At 41.1% G+C, this 24243-nt stretch overlaps 1 long non-coding RNA gene across 2 annotated transcripts; it reads left to right on the forward strand.

Annotated features, from left to right (window-relative positions):
* Positions 1-5820: 5820 nt before the first annotated feature.
* Positions 5821-22358, forward strand: LOC126457882 (uncharacterized). Of its 2 annotated transcripts, none has more exons than XR_007585542.1 (3): positions 5821-5870; positions 22031-22162; positions 22252-22358. It is a non-coding gene; the product is annotated as an uncharacterized LOC126457882 (long non-coding RNA). The 2 variants fall into 2 exon arrangements; XR_007585544.1 differs by lacking the exon at positions 5821-5870 and adding an exon at positions 15371-15420.
* Positions 22359-24243: the final 1885 nt, after the last annotated feature.

Consider the following 24243-nt stretch of genomic DNA (forward strand, 5'->3'; position numbering starts at 1 on the left):
AGGATGTAGTACTCCTTCTAGGGACGGAATTTTATTTTAAAACGTGATTATGTAGCTTCTTTCAGAGTTGTAAGAGACATGTTTAGTGGTGACCTTAATAATGTTAATACTGATTGCTGGCTTTGATTATTTGACCTTGGCGTGCAATGTATGTCATCAGTCTTCTGATTGTATTATGGGGGCCACCAAGAATTCCTCTCCTGTGGCAATCTTTTCATCTCAGGGTAGCAGTTGTAGTCTATACCCTCAGTTATCTGCCATATGTATTCCAGTCTCTGCTTCCCTCTACATTTCTTATCCTCTACAACTCCCTCTAGTGATATGCAAGTTATTCTCTGATTGCTAAATAGATATCCTACGATCTTGTCCCTACAGCCTGATTTCTTTCTGTGCCGAGTCCAGTGAGTAACTCTTCATTTCTTACCTATTCAGGACATCTGATCTTCAACAGTCCTCCATAGTACGACATCTCAAATGCTTCGATTCTCGCCTGTTCCGGTTTTCCCACAGTCAACCTTTCACTACCAAATATGGTCTGCTCTATACGTCCACTCTCAGAAATTTTTTCTTCAAATTTTGGCCAATGTTTGATACGAGTAGACTTCTCGTGGCCAGGAATGCCCATTTTGCAGCTGCTAGTCTACTTTTCATGTCCTTCTGGATCCGTCCATTATAGCTTATTTAGTTACCTAGGTTGCCGAATTCCTTATCTTCGTCTACTTCCTGAACCCCGGTTTCAATGTTAAGTGTGTTCCCTTTTTACTACTTCCCCTCACTTTCGGCATTCCCCACCTTACTCTCAGTCCACATTTTGCACTCTCTAACTGTCCTTTCTATTCAGCAGATGCATGAAATATGCTTCACTTCCGCTCACCATAGCAATGTCATCAACGAATCATGACACAGATATCCTTTCACCTTTAATTTTAATCCCACTAGTGAAACTTACTTTCGTTTCCCTTCGTTGCTTCTTCGATATAGTAATTGAAGAGTAGAGGAAAAGACTACATCCATGTCGATTTCCCTTTTTAAACCGAGCACTTTCTCCGTCTCGTGGTCAAACTGATGCGCCTTGGTTCCCGAAAGTATTGTATATTACCCGTCTTTTCCAAAGGCTTACACGTATTTCCCTTAGAATTTCGAACGTCTTACACCATTTTACAATGTCGGACGCTTTTTCCAGTTCGACAAATTTATGAATGTATCTTGATTTTTCTTTACAATTGGCTGCATTTTCAACAGCAACGTCAGAACTTCCTCTCTGGTGTCTTTACCTTTTCTGCAGTCAAACTGAGCGCCATCTAACACATCCTTAATATTCTTCCCCATTCTTCTATGTATTACTCTTGTCACCAATCTGTATGCATGAGCTATTAAGCTGACTGTGTGAGAACTCGCAGACTTGTCGGCACTTGTGATCTTGGGAATTGTAGGGTTGATGCTTCTTCCGAAAGTCTGTTGGTGTACCTCTCGTCTCATGTCTCTTTTTTCCTAATGCTGACTTCCCTATCTGTTAGGTGTCGACACCTGTTCGTTATTCCATCACGACATCAGGGAAGTCCTCTTCTGATAGAGGCGTTCGTTGTGGTGTTTCCAGCTATCTGCTGTGTTCTTTGCGTTTAACAGTGGAATTCCCATTGCACTCTTAATTTACCACCCTTGCTTGGAATTCTGCTGAAGGTTGTTTTTACTTTTCTGTATGCTGAGTCAATCGTTTTGAAAATCATATCGTTTTCAATTTCTTCATCTTTGTGATGCAGCAATTTTCACCTTAAATTCCCTACACTTCCTCTCTATTTTTTCGTAAATGACTTGTATCTCTGTTTTCCAGAATCTCCCTGAACAGTGGATCAACTGAGGTTTTTGATCCTGTTACTCATAGGCTCTTCGCCGTTACCTTCCTTGTACGTATCTTTTTCTCTCCAACTTCTCTGCTCGCCTTTCTTAAAGATTCATTGCACTTCAGCTGAACTGCCTACTAACACATTCATTATCAGAGTATCTATAGCCTCCATGACTTCAAGTTTATCTCTTCACTACTTAGTATCTCCGTGTCTCAATTCTTTGTGCATTGATGTTCCTGACCAGTCTCTTAAACTTCAGCCTACTCTTGGACATTACTAAATTATGATCTGATTCTGTATATGCTGCTGGGAACGCCTTAAAATCCAATATCTGTTTTCAGGATCTTTGCCTGAAGAAAATGCACTCTAACTGGACTCTTCGTGTATTTCCCGGCCTTTTCCTAGTATGCCTCCTCCTCTTGTCATTCTGGAACGGAGTGTTCACTATTATTAACTGAAATTCATTGAGTGTTTCTCCTTGTCATTCCTCCTACCAATCTCATATTCTCCTGTAACCCTCTCCTTAAGTGCATTCCGGTCCCCCATGACAATAACATTTCATCCCCCTTTACGTAATGAATTACTCATTCAACATCATAATATACTTTCTCTTTATCTTTTGCTTGCGTTGTTTGCATGTAAACCTGAACTATTGTTGTCGGTGTTAGTCTGCTATCGATTTTTATCAGAACAACTAAAGCGCTGCACTTATCACAGTGGCTCGATCTCTATCTTACCCTCCCATTCATTACGAATCATATCTCATTATACAATTTTCTGTTGCTGTTGATATTACCCCGTACTCGTATGACAATGAACTCTTGTCTGCCTTCCATGTCACCTCACTGACTCCCACTATATTTAGATTGGTCCTTATCATTTTCAATTTCTGATTTCCCCGCTTTTCTAACACATTTTAAATTCTGAAACTTCCCGTCCCGATACGTAGAACGTTGCACTTTCGTTCAATATTTTTCTTTCGATCGCTGCTCCTTGGCAGTCTCTTCCTGGAGTTCTGAACGTTAGAATAATCGGCAGTTTTCTATCATTAGATAGATCACCATGACACTTTTAAGTCAAAAGAACTGTGACAGACGGTCAATAAGAAGCCATCAGTTTTCGTACATACCAAAGAAATAACTTTTAAAACTAGAAGTAGCAGCTAAGCTGCGTATATCTCTAGAAGCTCACTCAGTTCTGTTCCTTTGTGTTGACAGTGGCAGCTCCGTACTGGGTCTTGGACACAGACTACAAGAGCTACTCAATTGTGTGGGCCTGCAGGGAACCTACAGATGAAACTTCCAACATTACGGGTATGTACGCTGCAGCCGATAATATAGCATCACCAGCCAAGGTAGCAATAAAATAAATTTTAGTTACTGGTAAAACACAGTATAGTAATAAGTGTATATGAAGGATGGTGGAAGGATGTAATTCACATGTGAAATCGACTTTTATTTCAAGTAAGTTTACTCTGCTGTGGACTTTCTTTGAATATTTAGGAGATGAAGGCGCCTGCTTATTTTGTGATTGAGGGTTAGTCCAATGTTTTTTTAATGTGTTAGGTGAAATGATAGAATATTTGTGGATGGTAAGGTTGTGAGATTTTAGTTATCATAAGTTAATAGATATCATAGGTTACAACATTAGTCGAAGAGATTGCAGTATATCCGAACATGTAAAGGAGGAGCTTGGTGCGTGGGAGGAGTCCGTGGAAAGCAGTGTCACCGATATATTAGGGCTGGTGGGTGGGGCCAGGTGGCTGGGCATATACACTGAGCAGCCAGAACATTGTGACCACCTGTTAAATAGCCGGTATGTCCACCTTTAGCACGGATGAGGCGGCGACACGACCAGGCATGGAAGCAATGAGGCCTTGGTAGGTCGCTGGAGGGAGTTGACACCACAAGTCTCGGACAGAAAGTGTTCTGTTTATTTGCAGTGGGTATGTACTGTTGTAAATGTTTGTGGATGTGTTGAGCTGGGTTGAATTCTAGTACCTAGCCGAAATTAAATCTATTGGCAGATTAGGTTTCACTGAGTTGTTTTTAGGGGCTAGATTATTTCGGATGTCTCCCGTGAACGGGCATAGAAGCTAGCGCGTTAGATGAGAAAGTTCTGTGTTGCTAGGGTTCTTAGGAAGAAGACGAAAGTTTCATTAGGGTTCGGAAAGGTCATGGTGCAATGTCCATGCATGTATTTGAGTTTCATGAACAGTTTTGTTGTAGTGTCGTCTGCTATAATAGGCGTGTTTTATTGGGCAGTTAATTTTCGAGTAGGTAGCAAAAGCCAGGAGCAACTAGTGGGATAATTATATTGGCACGTAGGTGGCTTAGGAATACAAGGTGCGATTGAAGGTCTGTACCGTTGAGATGTGCGCTCATTGGCGATTGTTTCAATTCAAACTACGGCCTAATTTCTAACTCACACTGTCCTTCTCTGATTCCTCGTGTGTATAAATCGCTACTCTCTGTTCCGTCTTTATCTTGGATTCTGTATAAAGAGTAAGATCAAAAAAAATCATTACTTTCGACACAAGTACCAAAATGATTACATTTTATTTCAAAATTACAAATTGTTTATATATTTTCTTACAGGAATTTGCAGTAACTGGGTATGAGATATAGCTTTGTGTTTCGACTTTGTAATGGGTTGTTAATAACAATTCAGGTTAAAAAGGCGTTGCTTTGGTTACAAGTGCGAAAATGACTACATATCATATAAAAACTGCAAGTAAATTGCACATTTTTTTGTAGGAATGAGGAATAACTGGACGTGAGACACATCGGCACAGAAAACTAATACAGACTGAAGATAGCACTATATAAGGAATTAAAAGGAAAAAATAATCACAATTGTTTATCACCATCGTTGCAGTTTCGTTACTGTCTTAAAGCCACTTAAGGAATATTATTAAAACATTGCTACAGAGTTTCCCTGATTAACTGGTTCTACTGTCGGACTATAACTTACAAACAAATCATTTCTACTTAGGTTGACTACTCTGACTCGCCCTCACCACTCCTGGCAATCTTCCTCAATACACCAGAAATTCTCTCCCCTCCGAGTTTTACACACACATTACTCAATAACCGCAGAAAGTTTGTACTCTTCCATCACCTAAGTCCATCTATTCCCAATGCACGTAACATCACTTTCAGTGTACCTGAATGTAATCACAGAAATTGGGAAGCCGTAAATTTCATGAATCACTATTTCTACGCTAGATATGACTTAAATAACGGTGAATGAAACCTACAGTTATTATTTATCTTAAAGTCACTCGCTTATATCGTATAAATGTTTCACCTTTTATGTTATTTTGTGCCGATTTTTGTGTAATAAAAGGTATTAAAGCGAAGAGCGAAATATTGCTACTGCTAAGAGCCCATTTGCCACGTATAGGAGCTAGGAGGGTGAAAGCATTGTAAAGAAAAGGAAATAATTGTAAATCTTGTTAATTTCATTTTAAATCCGTGCGATAGCGCCGGACTATAATTTTTTTTTTCAAAACAAAGGATCAATGTAGCTCCGAAATCTGTTCAGTATAATTTGTTTTAGTGGCTTCCATGTAAGAGAAACCTATGTATGAACCACCCAAACTGAAAGCAGGGAATGTGAAATCTGTTGTTAAGTATCATACACTTGTCCTGTGATTAATCTCTATTTATTCTTTGACGAGACACATGGAATGATATGAGCAATCAGATTATATCTTACACGTATTTTACAGATGTGTTCTTATTTGTTAAACTGCACTCTGAAGGTAGGAAACAAAGAGGTCGTATTTCGGCTAAGACCCAAAGCCTGCAGCTGCTACACTAGTTATCTATGGAAGCAGAATTTTTGCTCTCAGTGAGATGATGTGCTGGTGTAAATAAACATACATGATTTGGCAATGTACGAGAGGGCTAAAATAGAAATCAGCAGTAGTGATTCGCATTGAAGAAGAGATATCGTATCTTCGCAGAGACCTCATGGATCCTGTCACGGAATTCCGAGCTGACAGCAGAGCAGGAGCAGCAGGTGAATGACAAGCTGGAGGCCCTGGGTCTGCCTCGGAGCCGCTACACAGACACCCCACAGGACCCACAACAGTGCACTGTCAGAGTCAGTACGTGCGACAAGCCTGCAGTCTCCCAGTTTAACGCCTCTGAGGTAACACACAACGTAGTAAACTCCATTTCAACAGCGAACTTGTGAGTTTTGACCAGCTGCTGACCATCGTGTATCCTGTCTGTGTGCAGTACCTGGGCGTGTGGTACGAGATCGCCAGGTTCGGACTGGCTCCCTTCGAGGCAGGAGCCCAGTGTGTCACGGCGGAGTACTCACTGGCTGGAGACAACAACGTGACCGTACACAACAGGATGTACAACACGTCTGCAGGGGCCTTCAACGACATCACTGGCTGGGCCGAGTTTGATGACCCCAACTCTGGAGAGGGCAAACTTACAGTGCACTTCCCAAACGTACCAGGTCAGTAAGGATAAGTTCATGCAAGGATTTTTATTTTCTTAACTAGTATGTCCGTTAGCCTCCTGCAACTACACTACATCAAGTAAATGAAGTAGTAAACAGGATGTAGTACTCCTTCTAGGGACGGGATTTTATTTTTAAACGTGATTATGTAGCTTCTTTCAGAGTTGTAAGAGACATGTTTAGTGGTGACCTTAATAATGTTAATACTGATTGCTGGCTTTGATTATTTGACCTTGGCGTGCAATGTATGTCATCAGTCTTCTGATTGTATTATGGGGGCCACCAAGAATTCCTCTCCTGTGGCAATCTTTTCATCTCAGGGTAGCAGTTGTAGTCTATACCCTCAGTTATCTGCCATATGTATTCCAGTCTCTGCTTCCCTCTACATTTCTTATCCTCTACAACTCCCTCTAGTGATATGCAAGTTATTCTCTGATTGCTAAATAGATATCCTACGATCTTGTCCCTACAGCCTGATTTCTTTCTGTGCCGAGTCCAGTGAGTAACTCTTCATTTCTTACCTATTCGGGACATCTGATCTTCAACAGTCCTCCATACTACGACATCTCAAATGCTTCGATTCTCGCCTGTTCCGGTTTTCCCACAGTCAACCTTTCACTACCAAACATGGTCTGCTCTATACGTCCACTCTCAAAAATTTTTTCTTCAAATTTTGGCCAATGTTTGATAAGAGTAGACTTCTCGTGGCCAGGAATGCCCATTTTGCAACTGCTAGTCTACTTTTCATGTCCTTCTGGATCCGTCCATTATAGCTTATTTAGTTACCTAGGTTGCCGAATTCCTTATCTTCGTCTACTTCCTGAACCCCGGTTTCAATGTTAAGTGTGTTCTCTTTTTACTACTTCCCCTCACTTTCGGCATTCCCCACTTTACTCTCAGTCCACATTTTGCACTCTCTAACTGTCCTTTCTATTCAGCAGATGCATGAAATATGCTTCACTTCCGCTCACCATAGCAATGTCATCAACGAATCATGACACAGATATCCTTTCACCTTTAATTTTAATCCCACTAGTGAAACTTACTTTCGTTTCCCTTCGTTGCTTCTTAGATATAGTGATTGAAGAGTAGAGGAAAAGACTACATCCATGTCGATTTCCCTTTTTAAACCGAGCACTTTCTCCGTCTCGTGGTCAAACTGATGCGCCTTGGTTCCCGAAAGTATTGTATATTACCCGTCTTTTCCAAAGGCTTGCACGTATTTCCCTTAGAATTTCGAACGTCTTACACCATTTTACACTGTCGGACGCTTTTTCCAGTTCGACAAATTTATGAATGTATCTTGATTTTTCTTTAAAATTGGTTGCATTTTCAACCGCAACGTCAGAACTTCCTCTCTGGCGTCTTTACCTTTTTGCAGTCAAACTGAGCGCCATCTAACACATCCTTAATATTCTTCCCCATTCTTCTATGTATTACTCTTGTCACCAATCTGTATGCATGAGCTATTAAGCTGACTGTGTGAGAACTCGCACACTTGTCGGCACTTGTGATATTGGGAATTGTAGGGTTGATGCTTCTTCCGAAAGTCTGTTGGTGTACCTCTCGTCTCATGTCTCTTTTTTCCTAATGCTGACTTCCCTATCTGTTAGGTGTCGACACCTGTTCGTTATTCCATCACGACATCAGGGAAGTCCTCTTCTGATAGAGGCGTTCGTTGTGGTGTTTCCAGCTATCTGCTGTGTTCTTTGCGTTTAACAGTGGAATTCCCATTGCACTCTTAATTTACCACCATTGCTTGGAATTCTGCTGAAGGTTGTTTTGACTTTTCTGTATGCTGAGTCAGTCCTTTTGAATTTCATTTCGTTTTCAATTTCTTCATATTTGCGATGCAGGAATTTTCACCTTAACTTCCCTACACTTCCTCTCTATTTTTTCGTAAGTGACTTGTCTCTCTATTTCCCAGAATTTCCCTGAACAGTGGATCAACTGAGGTATTTCTCCTGTTACTCATGGGCTCTTCGCCGTTACCTTCCTTGTACGTATCTTTTTCTCACCAACTTCAGTGATTGCCTTTTTTAAAGATTAATTGCACTTCAGCTGAACTGCCTACTAACACATTCATTGTCAGAGTATCTATAGCCTCCATGACTTCAAGTTTATCTCTTCACTACTTAGTATCTCCGTGTCTCAATTCTTTGTGCATTGATGTTCCTGACCAGTCTCTTAAACTTCAGCCTACTCTTGGACATTACTAAATTATGATCTGATTCTGTATATGCTGCTGGGAACGCCTTATAATCCAATATCTGTTTTCAGGATCTTTGCCTGAAGAAAATGCACTCTAACTGGACTCTTCGTGTATTTCCCGGCCTTTTCCTAGTATGCCTCCTCCTCTTGTCATTCTGGAACGGAGTGTTCACTATTGTTGTTGTTGTTGTTGTTGTGGTCTTCAGTCCTGAGACTGGTTTGATGCAGCTCTCCATGCTACTCTATCCTGTGCAAGCTTTTTCATCTCCCAGTACCTACTGCAACCTACATCCTTCTGAATCTGCTTAGTGTATTCATCTCTTGGTCTCCCTCTACGATTTTTACCCTCCACGCTGCCCTCCAATACTAAATTGGTGATCCCTTGATGCCTCAGAACATGTCCTACCAACCGATCCCTTCTTCTGGTCAAGTTGTGCCACAAACTTCTCTTCTCCCCAATCCTATTCAATACTTCATCATTAGTTATGCGATCTACCCATCTAATCTTCAGCATTCTTCTGTAGCACCACATTTCGAAAGCTTCTATTCTCTTCTTGTCCAAACTATTTATCGTCCATGTTTCACTTCCATACATGGCTACACTCCATACGAATACTTTCAGAAATGACTTCCTGACACTTAAATCAATACTGGATGTTAACAAATTCCTCTTCTTCAGAAACGCTTTCCTTGCCATTGCCAGCCTACATTTTATATCCTCTCTACTTCGACCATCATCAGTTATTTTGCTCCCCAAATAGCGAAACTCCTTTACTACTTTAAGTGCCTCATTTCCTAATCTAATTCCCTCAGCATCACCCGACTTAATTAGACTACATTCCATTACTCTCGTTTTGCTTTTGTTGATGTTCATCTTATATCCTCCTTTCAAGACACTGTCCATTCCATTCAACTGCTCTTCCAAGTCCTTTGCTGTCTCTGACAGAATTACAATGTCATCGGCGAACCTCAAAGTTTTTATTTCTTCTCCATGAATTTTAATACCTACCCCGAATTTTTCTTTTGTTTCCTTTACTGCTTGCTCAATATACAGATTGAACAACATCGGGGAGAGGCTACAACCCTGTCTTACTCCCTTCCCAACCACTGCTTCCCTTTCATGTCCCTCGACTCTTATAACTGCCATCTGGTTTCTGTACAAATTGTAAATAGCCTTTCGCTCCCTGTATTTTACCCCTGCCACCTTTAGAATTTGAAAGAGAGTATTCCAGTCAACATTGTCAAAAGCTTTCTCTAAGTCTACAAATGCTAGAAACGTAGGTTTGCCTTTCCTTAATCTTTCTTCTAAGATAAGTCGTAAGGTCAGTATTGCCTCACGTGTTCCAGTGTTTCTACGGAATCCAAACTGATCTTCCCCGAGGTTGGCTTCTACTAGTTTTTCCATTCGTCTGTAAAGAATTCGTGTTAGTATTTTGCAGCTGTGACTTATTAAGCTGATAGTTCGGTAATTTTCACATCTGTCAACACCTGCTTTCTTCGGGATTGGAATTGTTATATTCTTCTTGAAGTCTGAGGGTATTTCGCCTGTTTCATACATCTTGCTCACCAGATGGTAGAGTTTTGTCAGGACTGGCTCTCCCACGGCCGTCAGTAGTTCCAATGGAATATTGTCTACTCCGGGGGCCTTGTTTCGACTCAGGTCCTTCAGTGCTCTGTCAAACTCTTCACGCAGTATCGTATCTCCCATTTCATCTTCATCTACATCCTCTTCCATTTCCATAATATTGTCCTCAAGTACATCGCCCTTGTATAGACCCTCTATATACTCCTTCCACCTTTCTGCTTTCCCTTCTTTGCTTAGAACTGGGTTTCCATCTGAGCTCTTGATATTCATACAAGTCGTTCTCTTATCTCCAAAGGTCTCTTTAATTTTCCTGTAGGCGGTATCTATCTTACCCCTAGTGAGATAGGCCTCTATATCCTTACATTTGTCCTCTAGCCATCCCTGTTTAGCCATTTTGCACTTCCTGTCGATCTCATTTTTGAGACGTTTGTATTCCTTTTTGCCTGCTTCACTTACTGCATTTTTATATTTTCTCCTTTCATCAATTAAATTCAATATTTCTTCTGTTACCCAAGGATTTCTACTAGCCCTTGTCTTTTTACCTACTTGATCCTCTGCTGCCTTCACTACTTCATCCCTCAAAGCTACCCATTCTTCTTCTACTGTATTTATTTCCCCCATTCCTGTCAATTGCTCCCTTATGCTCTCCCTGAATCTCTGTACAACCTCTGGTTCTTTCAGTTTATCCAGGTCCCATCTCCTTAAATTCCCACCTTTTTGCAGTTTCTTCAGTTTTAATCTACAGGTCATAACCAATAGATTGTGGTCAGAGTCCACATCTGCCCCTGGAAATGTCTTACAATTTAAAACCTGGTTCCTAAATCTCTGTCTTACCATTATATAATCTATCTGATACCTTTTAGTATCTCCAGGGCTCTTCCATGTATACAACCTTCTTTCATGATTCTTAAACCAAGTGTTAGTTATGATTATGTTGTGCTCTGTGCAAAATTCTACCAGGCGGCTTCCTCTTTCATTTCTGTCCCCCAATCCATATTCACCTACTATGTTTCCTTCTCTCCCTTTTCCTACACTCGAATTCCAGTCACCCATGACTATTAAATTTTCGTCTCCCTTCACAATCTGAATAATTTCTTTTATTTCATCATACATTTCTTCAATTTCTTCGTCATCTGCAGAGCTAGTTGGCATATAAACTTGTACTACTGTAGTAGGTGTGGGCTTCGTATCTATCTTGGCCACAATAATGCGTTCACTATGCTGTTTGTAGTAGCTTACCCGCATTCCTATTTTCCTATTCATTATTAAACCTACTCCTGCATTACCCCTATTTGATTTTGTGTTTATAACCCTATAGTCACCTGACCAGAAGTCTTGTTCCTCCTGCCACCGAACTTCACTAATTCCCACTATATCTAACTTCAACCTATCCATTTCCCTTTTTAAATTTTCTAACCTACCTGCCCGATTAAGGGATCTGACATTCCACGCTCCGATCCGTAGAACGCCAGTTTTCTTTCTCCTGATAACGACATCCTCTTGAGTAGTCCCCGCCCGGAGATCCGAATGGGGGACTATTTTACCTCCGGAATATTTTACCCAAGAGGACGCCATCATCATGTAATCATACAGTAAAGCTGCATGCCCTCGGGAAAAATTACGGCTGTAGTTTCCCCTTGCTTTCAGCCGTTCGCAGTACCAGCACAGCAAGGCCGTTTTGGTTATTGTTACAAGGCCATATCAGTTCACTATTATTAACTGAAATTCATTGAGTGTTTCTCCTTGTCATTCCTCCTACCAATCTCATATTCTCCTGTAACCCTCTGCTTAAGTGCATTCCGGTCCCCCATGACAATAACATTTCATCCCCCTTTACGTAATGAATTACTCATTCAACATCATAATATACTTTCTCTTTATCTTTTGCTTGCGTTGTTTGCATGTAAACCTGAACTATTGTTGTCGGTGTTAGTCTGCTATCGATTTTTATCAGAACAACTAAAGCGCTGCACTTATCACAGTGGCTCGATCTCTATCTTACCCTCCCATTCATTATGAATCATATCTCATTATACAATTTTCTGTTGCTGTTGATATTACCCCGTACTCGTATGACAATGAACTCTTGTCTGCCTTCCATGTCACCTCACTGACTCCCACTATATTTAGATTGGTCCTTATCATTTTCAATTTCTGATTTCCCGGCTTTTCTACCACATTTTAAATTCTGAAACTTCCCGTCCCGATACGTAGAACGTTGCACTTTCGTTCAATATTTTTCTTTCGATCGCTGCTCCTTGGCAGTCTCTTCCTGGAGTTCTGAACGTTAGAATAATCGGCAATTTTCTATCATTAGATAGATCACTATGACACTTTGAAGTCAAAAGAACTGTGACACACTGTCATTAAGAAGCCATCAGTTTTCGTACATACCAAAGAAATAACTTTTAAAACTACAAGTAGCAGCTAAGCTGCATATATCTCTAGAAGCTCACTCATTTCTGTTCGTTTGTGTTGACAGTGGCAGCTCCGTACTGGGTCTTGGACACAGACTACAAGAGCTACTCAATTGTCTGGGCCTGCAGGGAACCTACAGATGAAACTTCCAACATTACGGGTATGTACGCTGCAGCCGATAATATAGCATCACCAGCCAAGGTAGCAATAAAATAAATTTTAGTTACTGGTAAAACACAGTATAGTAATAAGTGTATATGAAGGATGGTGGAAGGATGTAATTCACATGTGAAATCGACTTTTATTTCACGTAAGTTTACTCTGCTGTGGACTTTCTTTGAATATTAAGGAGATGAAGGCGCCTGCTTATTTTGTGATAGAGGGTTAGTCCAATGTTTTTTTAATGTGTTAGGTGAAATGATAGAATATTTGTGGATGGTAAGGTTGTGAGTTTTTAGTTATCATAAGTTAATAGGTATCATAGGTTACAACATTAGTCGAAGAGATTGCAGTATATCCGAACATGTAATGGAGGAGCTTGGTGCGTGGGAGGAGTCCGTGGAAAGCAGTGTCACCGATATATTAGGGCTGGTAGGGCTGGTGGGTGGGGCCAGGTGGCTGGGCATATACACTGAGCAGCCAGAACATTGTGACCACCTGTTAAATAGCCGGTATGTCCACCTTTAGCACGGATGAGGCGGCGACACGACCAGGCATGGAAGCAATGAGGCCTTGGTAGGTCGCTGGAGGGAGTTGGCACCACAAGTCTCGGACAGAAAGTGTTCTGTTTATTTGCAGTGGGTATGTACTGTTGTAAATGTTTGTGGATGTGTTGAGCTGGGTTGAATTCTAGTACCTAGCCGAAATTAAATCTATTGGCAGATTAGGTTTCACTGAGTTGTTTTTAGGGGCTAGATTATTTCGGATGTCTCCCGTGAACGGGCATAGAAGCTAGCGCGTTAGATGAGAAAGTTCTGTGTTGCTAGGGTTCTTAGGAAGAAGACGAAAGTTTCATTAGGGTTCGGAAAGGTCATGGTGCAATGTCCATGCATGTATTTGAGTTTCATGAACAGTTTTGTTGTAGTGTCGTCTGCTATAATAGGCGTGTTTAATTGGGCAGTTAATTTTCGAGTAGGTAGCAAAAGCCAGGAGCAACTAGTGGGATAATTATATTGGCACGTAGGTGGCTTAGGAATACAAGGTGCGATTGAAGGTCTGTACCGTTGAGATGTGCGCTCATTGGCGATTGTTTCAATTCAAACTACGGCCTAATTTCTAACTCACACTGTCCTTCTCTGAATCCTCGTGTGTATAAATCGCTACTCTCTGTTCCGTCTTTATTTAGGATTCTGTATAAAGAGTAAGTTAAAAAAAAATCATTACTTTCGACACAAGTACCAAAATGATTACATTTTATTTCAAAATTACAAATTGTTTATATATTTTCTTACAGGAATTTGTGAGTAACTGGGCATGAGATATAACTTTGTGTTTCGACTTTGTAATGGGTTGTTAACAACAATTCAGATTAAAAAGGCGTTGCTTTGGTTACAAGTGCGAAAATGACTACATATCATATAAAACCTGCAAGTAAATTGCACATTTTTTTGTAGGAGTGGGCAATAACTGGACGTGAGATACATCGGCACAGAAAACTAATACAGACTGAGGATAGCACTATATAAGGAATTAAAAGGAAAAAATAATCACAATTGTTTAGCACCATCGTTGCAGTTTCGTTACTGTCTTAAAGGCACTTGAGGAATATTATTAAAACATTGCTACAGAGTTTCCCTGATTTACTGTTTCTACTGTCGGACTATAACTTACAAACAAATCATTTCTACTTATGTTGACTACTCTGACTCCCCCTCACCACTCCTGGCAATCTTCCTCAATACACCAGAAATTCTCTCCCCTCCGAGTTTTACACACACATTACTCAATAACCGCAGAAAGTTTGTACTCTTCCATCACCTAAGTCCATCTATTCCCAATGCACGTAACATCACTTCCAGTGTAACTGAATGTAATCACAGAAATTGGGAAGCCGTAAATCTCATGAATCACTATTTCTACGCTAGATATGACTTAAGTAACGGTGAATGAAACCTACAGTTATTATTTATCTTAAAGTCACTCGCTTATATCGTATAAATGTTTCACCTTTTATGTTATTTTGTGCCGATTTTTGTGTAATAAAAGGTATTAAAGCGAAGAGCGAAATATTGCTACTGCTAAGAGCCCATTTGCCATGTATAGGAGCTAGGAGGGTGAAAGCATTGTAAAGAAAAGGAAATAATTGTAAATCTTGTTAATTTCATTTTAAATCCGTGCGACAGCGCCGGACTATAATTTTTTTTCCAAAACAAAAAAATCAATGTAGCTCTGAAATCTGTTCAGAATAATTTGTTTTAGTGGCTTCCATGTAATAGAAACTTATGTATGAACCACCCAAACTGAAAGCAGGGAATGTGAAACCTGTAGTTAAGTATCATACACTTGTCCTGTGATTAATCCCTATTTATTCTTTGACGAGACACATGGAATGATATGAGCAATCAGATTATATCTTACACGTATTTTACAGATGTGTTCTTATTTGTTAAACTGCACTCTGAAGGTAGGAAACAAAGAGGTCGTATTTCGGCTAAGACCCAAAGCCTGCAGCTGCTACACTAGTTATCTATGGAAGCAGAATTTATGCTCTCAGTGAGATGATGTGCTGGTGTAAATAAACATACATTATTTGGCAATGTACGAGAGGGCTAAAATAGAAATCAGCAGTAGTGATTCGCATTGAAGAAGAGATATCGTATCTTCGCAGAGACCTCATGGATCCTGTCACGGAATTCCGAGCTGACAGCAGAGCAGGAGCAGCAGGTGAATGACAAGCTGGAGGCCCTGGGTCTGCCTCGGAGCCGCTACACAGACACCCCACAGGACCCACAACAGTGCACTGTCAGAGTCAGTACGTGCGACAAGCCTGCAGTCTCCCAGTTTAACGCCTCTGAGGTAACACTCAACGTAGTAAACTCCATTTCAACAGCGAACTTGTGACTTTTGACCAGCTGCTGACCATCGTGTATCCTGTCTGTGTGCAGTACCTGGGCGTGTGGTACGAGATCGCCAGGTTCGGACTGGCTCCCTTCGAGGCAGGCGCCCAGTGTGTCACGGCGGAGTACTCACTGGCTGGAGACAACAACGTGACCGTACACAACAGGATGTACAACACGTCTGCAGGGGCCTTCAACGACATCACTGGCTGGGCCGAGATTGATGACCCCAACTCTGGAGAGGGCAAACTTACAGTGCACTTCCCAAACGTACCAGGTCAGTAAGGATAAGTTCATGCAAGGATTTTTATTTTCTTAACTAGTATGTCAGTTAGCCTCCTGCAACTAGACTACATCAAGTAAATGAAGTAGTAAACAGGATGTAGTACTCCTTCTAGGTACGGGATTTTATTTTAAAACGTGATTATGTAGCTTCTTTCAGAGTTGTAAGAGACATGTTTAGTGGTGACCTTAATAATGTTAATACTGATTGCTGGCTTAGACTATTTGACCTTGGCGTGCAATGTATGTCATCAGTCTTCTGATTGTATTATGGGGTCCACCAAGAATTCCTCTCCTGTGGCAATCTTTTCATCTCAGGGTAGCAGTTGTAGTCTATACCCTCAGTTATCTGCCATATGTATTCCAGTCTCTGCTTCCCTCTACATTTCCTGTCCTCTACTACTCCCTTTAGTGATATGCAAGTTATTCTCTGATTGCTAAATAGATATCCTACGATCTTGTCCCTACAGCCTGATTTCTTTCTGTGCCGAGTCCAGTGAGTAGCTCTTCATTTCTTACCTATTCAGGACATCTGATCTTCAACAGTCCTCCATAGTACGACAGCTCAAATGCTTCGATTCTCGCCTGTTCCGGTTTTCCCACAGTCAACCTATCACTACCAAACATGGTCTGCTCTATACGTCCACTCTCAGAAATTTTTTCTTCAAATTTTGGCCAATGTTTGATACGAGTAGACTTCTCGTGGCCAGGCATGCCCATTTTGCAACTGCTAGTCTACTTTTCATGTCCTCCTGGATCCGTCCATTATAGCTTATTTAGTTACCTAGGTTGCCGAGTCCTTATCTTCGTCTACTTCCTGAACCCCGGTTTCAATGGTAAGTGTGTTCTCTTTTTACTACTTCCCCTCAATTTCGGCATTCCCCACCTTACTCTCAGTCCACATTTTGCACTCTCTAACTGTCCTTTCTATTCAGCAGATGCATGAAATATGCTTCACTTCCGCACACCGTAGCAATGTCATCAACGAATCATGACACAGATATCCTTTCACCTTTAATTTTAATCCCACTAGTGAAACTTACTTTCGTTTCCCTTCGTTGCTTCTTCGATATAGTGATTGAAGAGTAGAGGAAAAGACTACATCCATGTCGATTTCCCCTTTTTAAACCGAGCACTTTCTCCGTCTCGTGGTCAAACTGATGCGCCTTGGTTCCCGAAAGTATTGTATATTACCCGTCTTTTCCAAAGGCTTACACGTATTCCCCTTAGAATTTCGAACGTCTTACACCATTTTACAATGTCGGACGCTTTTTCCAGTTCGACAAATTTATGAATGTATCTTGATTTTTCTTTACAATTGGCTGCATTTTCAACAGCAACGTCAGAACTTCCTCTCTGGTGTCTTTACCTTTTCTGCAGTCAAACTGAGCGCCATCTAACACATTCTTAATATTCTTCCCCATTCTTCTATGTATTACTCTTGTCACCAATCTGTATGCATGAGCTATTAAGCTGACTGTGTGAGAACTCGCACACTTGTCGGCACTTGTGATCTTGGGAATTGTAGGGTTGATGCTTCTTCCGAAAGTCTGTTGGTGTACCTCTCGTCTCATGTCTCTTTTTTCCTAATGCTGACTTCCCTATCTGTTAGGTGTCGACACCTGTTCGTTATTCCATCACGACATCAGGGAAGTCCTCTTCTGATAGAGGCGTTCGTTGTGGTGTTTCCAGCTATCTGCTGTGTTCTTTGCGTTTAACAGTGGAATTCCCATTGCACTCTTAATTTACCACCATTGCTTGGAATTCTGCTGAAGGTTGTTTTGACTTTTCTGTATGCTGAGTCAGTCCTTTTGAATTTCATTTCGTTTTCAATTTCTTCATATTTGCGATGCAGGAATTTTCACCTTAACTTCCCTACACTTCCTCTCTATTTTTTCGTAAGTGACTTGTCTCTCTATTTCCCAGAATTTCCCTGAACAGTGGATCAACTGAGGTATTTCTCCTGTTACTCATGGGCTCTTCGCCGTTACCTTCCTTGTACGTATCTTTTTCTCACCAACTTCAGTGATTGCCTTTTTTAAAGATTAATTGCACTTCAGCTGAACTGCCTACTAACACATTCATTGTCAGAGTATCTATAGCCTCCATGACTTCAAGTTTATCTCTTCACTACTTAGTATCTCCGTGTCTCAATTCTTTGTGCATTGATGTTCCTGACCAGTCTCTTAAACTTCAGCCTACTCTTGGACATTACTAAATTATGATCTGATTCTGTATATGCTGCTGGGAACGCCTTATAATCCAATATCTGTTTTCAGGATCTTTGCCTGAAGAAGATGCACTCTAACTGGACTCTTCGTGTATCTCCCGGACTTCTCCTAGTATACCTCCTCCTCTTGTGATTCTTGAACATAGTTTTCAGTATTACTAGCTGAAATTAATTGAGTGTTTCTCCTTGTCATTCCTTCTACCAATCTCATATTCTCTTGTACCCCTCTCGTTAACTGCATTCCGGTCCCCCATGACAATAACATTTCAACCCCCTTTACGTAATGAATTACTCATTCAACATCATAATATACTTTCTCTTTATCTTCTGCTTGCGTTGTTTGCATGTAAACCTGAACTATTGTTGTCGGTGTTAGTCTGCTATCGATTTTTATTAGAACAGCTAAAGCGCTGCACTTATCACAGTGGCTCGATCTCTATCTTACCCTCCCATTCATTACGAATCATATCTCATTATACAATTTTCTGTTGCTGTTGATATTACCCCGTACTCGTATGACAATGAACTCTTGTCTGCCTTACATGTCACCTCACTGACTCCCACTATATTTAGACTGATCCTTATCATTTTCATTTTCCGATTTCCCCGCTTTTCTAACACATTTTAAATTCTGAAACTTCCCGTCCCGATACGTAGAACGTTGCACTTTCGTTCAATATTTTTCTTTCGATCGCTGCTCCTTGGCAGTCTCTTCCTGGAGTTCTGAACGTTAGAATAATCGGCAGTTTTCTATCATTAGATAGATCACCATGACACTTTTAAGTCAAAAGAACTGTGACAGACGGTCAATAAGAAGCCATCAGTTTTCGTACATACCAAAGAAATAACTTTTAAAACTACAAGTAGCAGCTGAGCTGCGTATATCTCTAGAAGCTCACTCAGTTCTGTTCCTTTGTGTTGACAGTGGCAGCTCCGTACTGGGTCTTGGACACAGACTACAAGAGCTACTCAATTGTCTGGGCCTGCAGGGAACCTACAGATGAAACTTCCAACATTACGGGTATGTACGCTGCAGCCGATAATATAGCATCACCAGCCAAGGTAGCAATAAAATAAATTTTAGTTACTGGTAAAACACAGTATAGTAATAAGTGTATATGAAGGATGGTGGAAGGATGTAATTCACATGTGAAATCGACTTTTATTTCAAGTAAGTTTACTCTGCTGTGGACTTTCTTTGAATATTTAGGAGATGAAGGCGCCTGCTTATTTTGTGATTGAGGGTTAGTCCAATGTTTTTTTAATGTGTTAGGTGAAATGATAGAATATTTGTGGATGGTAAGGTTGTGAGATTTTAGTTATCATAAGTTAATAGATATCATAGGTTACAACATTAGTCGAAGAGATTGCAGTATATCCGAACATGTAATGGAGGAGCTTGGTGCGTGGGAGGAGTCCGTGGAAAGCAGTGTCACCGATATATTAGGGCTGGTGGGTGGGGCCAGGTGGCTGGGCATATACACTGAGCAGCCAGAACATTGTGACCACCTGTTAAATAGCCGGTATGTCCACCTTTAGCACGGATGAGGCGGCGACACGACCAGGCATGGAAGCAATGAGGCCTTGGTAGGTCGCTGGAGGGAGTTGGCACCACAAGTCTCGGACAGAAAGTGTTCTGTTTATTTGCAGTGGGTATGTACTGTTGTAAATGTTTGTGGATGTGTTGAGCTGGGTTGAATTCTAGTACCTAGCCGAAATTAAATCTATTGGCAGATTAGGTTTCACTGAGTTGTTTTTAGGGGCTAGATTATTTCGGATGTCTCCCGTGAACGGGCATAGAAGCTAGCGCGTTAGATGAGAAAGTTCTGTGTTGCTAGGGTTCTTAGGAAGAAGACGAAAGTTTCATTAGGGTTCGGAAAGGTCATGGTGCAATGTCCATGCATGTATTTGAGTTTCATGAACAGTTTTGTTGTAGTGTCGTCTGCTATAATAGGCGTGTTTAATTGGGCAGTTAATTTTCGGGTAGGAAGCAAAAACCAGGAGCAAGTAGTGGGATAATTGTATTGGCACGTAGGTACAAAGAACGATTGAAAGTCTGTACCGTTGAGATGTGCGCTCATTGGCGTCTGTTTCATTTCAAACTTTGGCCTAATTTCTAACAGTCACTGTCCTACTCTAAATCCTCGTGTGTATAAATCGCCACTCTCTGTTCCGTCTTTATTTTGGATTCTGTATAACGAGTAAGGTCAAAAAAAATCATTACTTTTGACACAAGTACCAATATGATTACATTTTATTTCAAAATTACAAATTGTTTACATATTTTCTTACAGGAATCTGCAGTAACTGGGCATGAGATATAACTTTGTGTTTCGACTTTGTAATGGGTTGTGAATAACAATTCAGGTTAAAAAGGCGTTGCTTTGGTTTCAAGTGCGAAAAAGACTACACATCATATAAAAACTGCAAGTAAATTGCACATTTTTTTGTAGGAGTGAGCAATAACTGGACGTGAGATACATCGGCACAGAAAACTAATACAGACTGAGGATAGCACTATATAAGGAATTAAAAGGAAAAAATAATCACAATTGTTTATCACCATCGTTGCAGTTTCGTTACTGTCTTAAAGCCACTTAAGGAATATTATTAAAACATTGCTACAGAGTTTCCCTGATTTACTGTTTCTACTGTCGGACTATAACTTACAAACAAATCATTTCTACTTATGTTGACTACTCTGACTCCCCCTCACCACTCCTGGCAATCTTCCTCAATACACCAGAAATTCTCTCCCCTCCGAGTTTTACACACACATTACTCAATAACCGCAGAAAGTTTGTACTCTTCCATCACCTAAGTCCATCTATTCCCAATGCACGTAACATCACTTTCAGTGTATCTGAATGTAATCACAGAAATTGGGAAGCCGTAAATTTCATGAATCACTATTTCTACGCTAGATTCGACTTAAATAACAGTGACAGAAACCAACAGTTATTATTTATCTTCGAGTCACTCGCTTATATCGTATAAATGTTTCACCTTATATGTTATTTTGTGCTGATTTTTGTGTAATAAAAGGTATTAAAGCGAAGAGCGAAATATTGCTACTGCTAAGAGCCCATTTGCCACGTATAGGAGCTAGGAGGGTGAAAGCATTGTAAAGAAAAGGAAATAATTGTAAATCTTGTTAATTTCATTTTAAATCCGTGCGATAGCGCCGGACTATAATTTTTTTTTCAAAACAAAGGATCAATGTAGCTCCGAAATCTGTTCAGTATAATTTGTTTTAGTGGCTTCCATGTAATAGAAACTTATGTATGAACCACCCAAACTGAAAGCAGGGAATGTGAAACCTGTTGTTAAGTATCATACACTTGTCCTGTGATTAATCCCTGTTTATTCCTTGACGAGACACGTGTAATGATATGAGCAATCAGAATATATCTTACACGTATTTTACAGATGTGTTCTTATTTGTTAAACTGCACTCTGAAGGTAGGAAACAAAGAGGTCGTATTTCGGCTAAGACCCAAAGCCTAGTTATCTATGGAAGCAGAATTTTAGTTCTCAGTGAGATGATGTGTTGGTGTAAATAAACATACGTGATTTGGCAATGCACGAGAAGGTTAAAATAGAAACCAGCAGTAGTCAAATGGCTCTGAGCACTATGGGACTTAACATCTATGGTCATCAGTCCCCTAGAACTTAGAACTACTTAAACCTAACTAACCTAAGGACAGCACACAACACCCAGCCATCACGAGGCAGAGAAAATCCCTGACCCCGCCGGGAATCGAACCCGGGAACCCGGGCTTGGGAAGCGAGAACGCTACCGCACGACCACGAGATGCGGGCTCAGCAGTAGTCAATCGCATTAACGAAGAGATATCGTATCTTCGCAGAGACCTCATGGATCCTGTCACGGAACTCCGAGCTGACAGCAGAGCAGGAGCAGCAGGTGAATGAAAAGCTGGAGGCCCTGGGTCTGCCTCGGAGCCGCTACACAGACACCCCACAGGACCCACAACAGTGCAGTGTCAGAGTCAGCACGTGCGACAAGCCTGCAGTCTCCCAGTTTAACGCCTCTGAGGTAACACTCAACGTAGTAAACTTCATTTCAACCGCAATCTTGTGACTGTTGACCAGCTGCTGACCATCGTGTATCCTGTCTGTGTGCAGTACCTGGGCGTGTGGTACGAGATCGCCAGGTTCGGACTGGCTCCCTTCGAGGCAGGCGCCCAGTGTGTCACGGCGGAGTACTCACTGGCTGGAGACAACAACGTGACCGTACACAACAGGATGTACAACACGTCTGCGGGGGCCTTCAACGACATCATCGGCTGGGCCGAGTTTGATGATCCTAATTTCGGAGAGGCCAAACTTACGGTGCACTTTCCAGGTGTACCAGGTGTGTATGCAGAATTCAGCAATGAGGAAATATTCGCTTATTTCGTAGTTAATTAGTGTGCTGCAAGCAGACAACATCAAGTAAATGAGGTAGTAAACACTATGTAGTACTCCTCTTATGGAAGAGAGTTATTTTAAAATGTGGTGTTTTTGTTAGTTGTTAGTGCTACAAGGGCTATATTAAGTAGTGGCCTTAAAAATGTTAATATTGATTTCTCGCTAAGACTATTTGTAGTTGAGCTTGCAATGTATGACAAACAAGTATCATCCCCTTTTTTAAGTCATCAGCCTTCTGATCGTGTTATGAGGTCCACCAAGAATTCCTCTCCTGTGCCAATCTTTGCATCTCAGAGTAGCAATTGCAGTCTATATTTTCAGTTATTTGCAGTATGTATATTTGTCTCTGTCTCCCTCTACAGTTCCTACACTCTGCAGCTCCCCCTACTAAAATGCAAGCTATTCCGTGATTGCTAAATAGATATCCTACGATCTTGTCCCTACAGCGTGATTCCTTTCTGTGCCGAGGCCACAAAGTACCTCTTCTCATTTCTTACCTTTTCAGGACACCTGATCTTCAACAGTCCTCCATAGTACGACATCTCAAATGCCTCGATTCTTGCACGTTTCGGTTTTCCCACAGGAAATCTTTCACTACCAAATAATGCTCTGCTCTATACGTCCACTCTCAGAAATTTCTTCTTCAAAATTTGGCCAATGTTTGATACGAGTAGACTTCTCGTGGCCAGGAATGCCCGTTTTGCAAGTGCTAGTCTGCTTTTCATGTCCTCCTTGATCCGTCTATTATAGGTTATTTTGCTACCTAGGTTGCCGAATTCCTTACCTTCGTCTACTTCCTAATCCCCGGTTTCAATGTTAAGTGAGTTCTCATTTTACTACTTCCCATTACTTCCGCTTTCCACACTTTACTCCCACATTTTGCAGTCTCTAACTGTCCTTTCCAGTCAGCAGATGCATTAGATATGCTTCACTTTCACTCAGCGTAGCAATGTCATGAGCGAATCAAGACACAGATATTCTTTCGCCTTTAATTTTAATCCCACTATTGGAACTTTCTTTCGTTTTTCGTCGTTGCTTCTTCGACATAGTGATTGAAGAGTAGAGGTAAAGACTATATCCATATCTTATTCCCGTTTTAATCTGAGCAATTTCTTCGTCTCGTGCTCAGACTGTTGCATCTTGGTTCCTGTATGTATTGTATATTACCCCTCTTTTTATAACGCTTGCACATACATTACACGGCATTAAAATTTCTATACCACGAAGATGACGTGCACAGACGCAAAATTTAGCCGACAGGAAGAAGATGCTGTGATATGCAAATGGTTAGCTTTTCAGAGCATTCACACAATGTTGGCACCGGTGGCAACACCTACAACGTGCTGACACGAGGAAAGTTTCCGACCGATTTCTCACACACAAACAGCAGTTGACCTGCGTTGCCTGGTGAAACGTTGTTGTGATGCCTCGTGTTAGGAGGAGAAATGCGTACCATCACGTTTCCGACTTTGATAGAGGTCGGATTGTAGCCTATCGCGATTGCGGTTTATCGTATCGCGACGTTGCTGCTCGGGTTGGTCGAGATCCAATGACTGTTAGCAGAATATGGAATCGATGGGTTCAGGAGGGTAATACGGAACGCCGTGCTGGATCCCAGCGGCTCGTATCACTAGTAGTCAAGATGATAGGCATCTTATCCGCATGGCTGTAACGGATCGAACATCCACGTCTCGATCCCTGTGTCAA

This window comes from Schistocerca serialis, chromosome 1 (assembly GCF_023864345.2).
Source record: "Schistocerca serialis cubense isolate TAMUIC-IGC-003099 chromosome 1, iqSchSeri2.2, whole genome shotgun sequence".
Taxonomy (NCBI): domain Eukaryota; kingdom Metazoa; phylum Arthropoda; class Insecta; order Orthoptera; family Acrididae; genus Schistocerca; species Schistocerca serialis.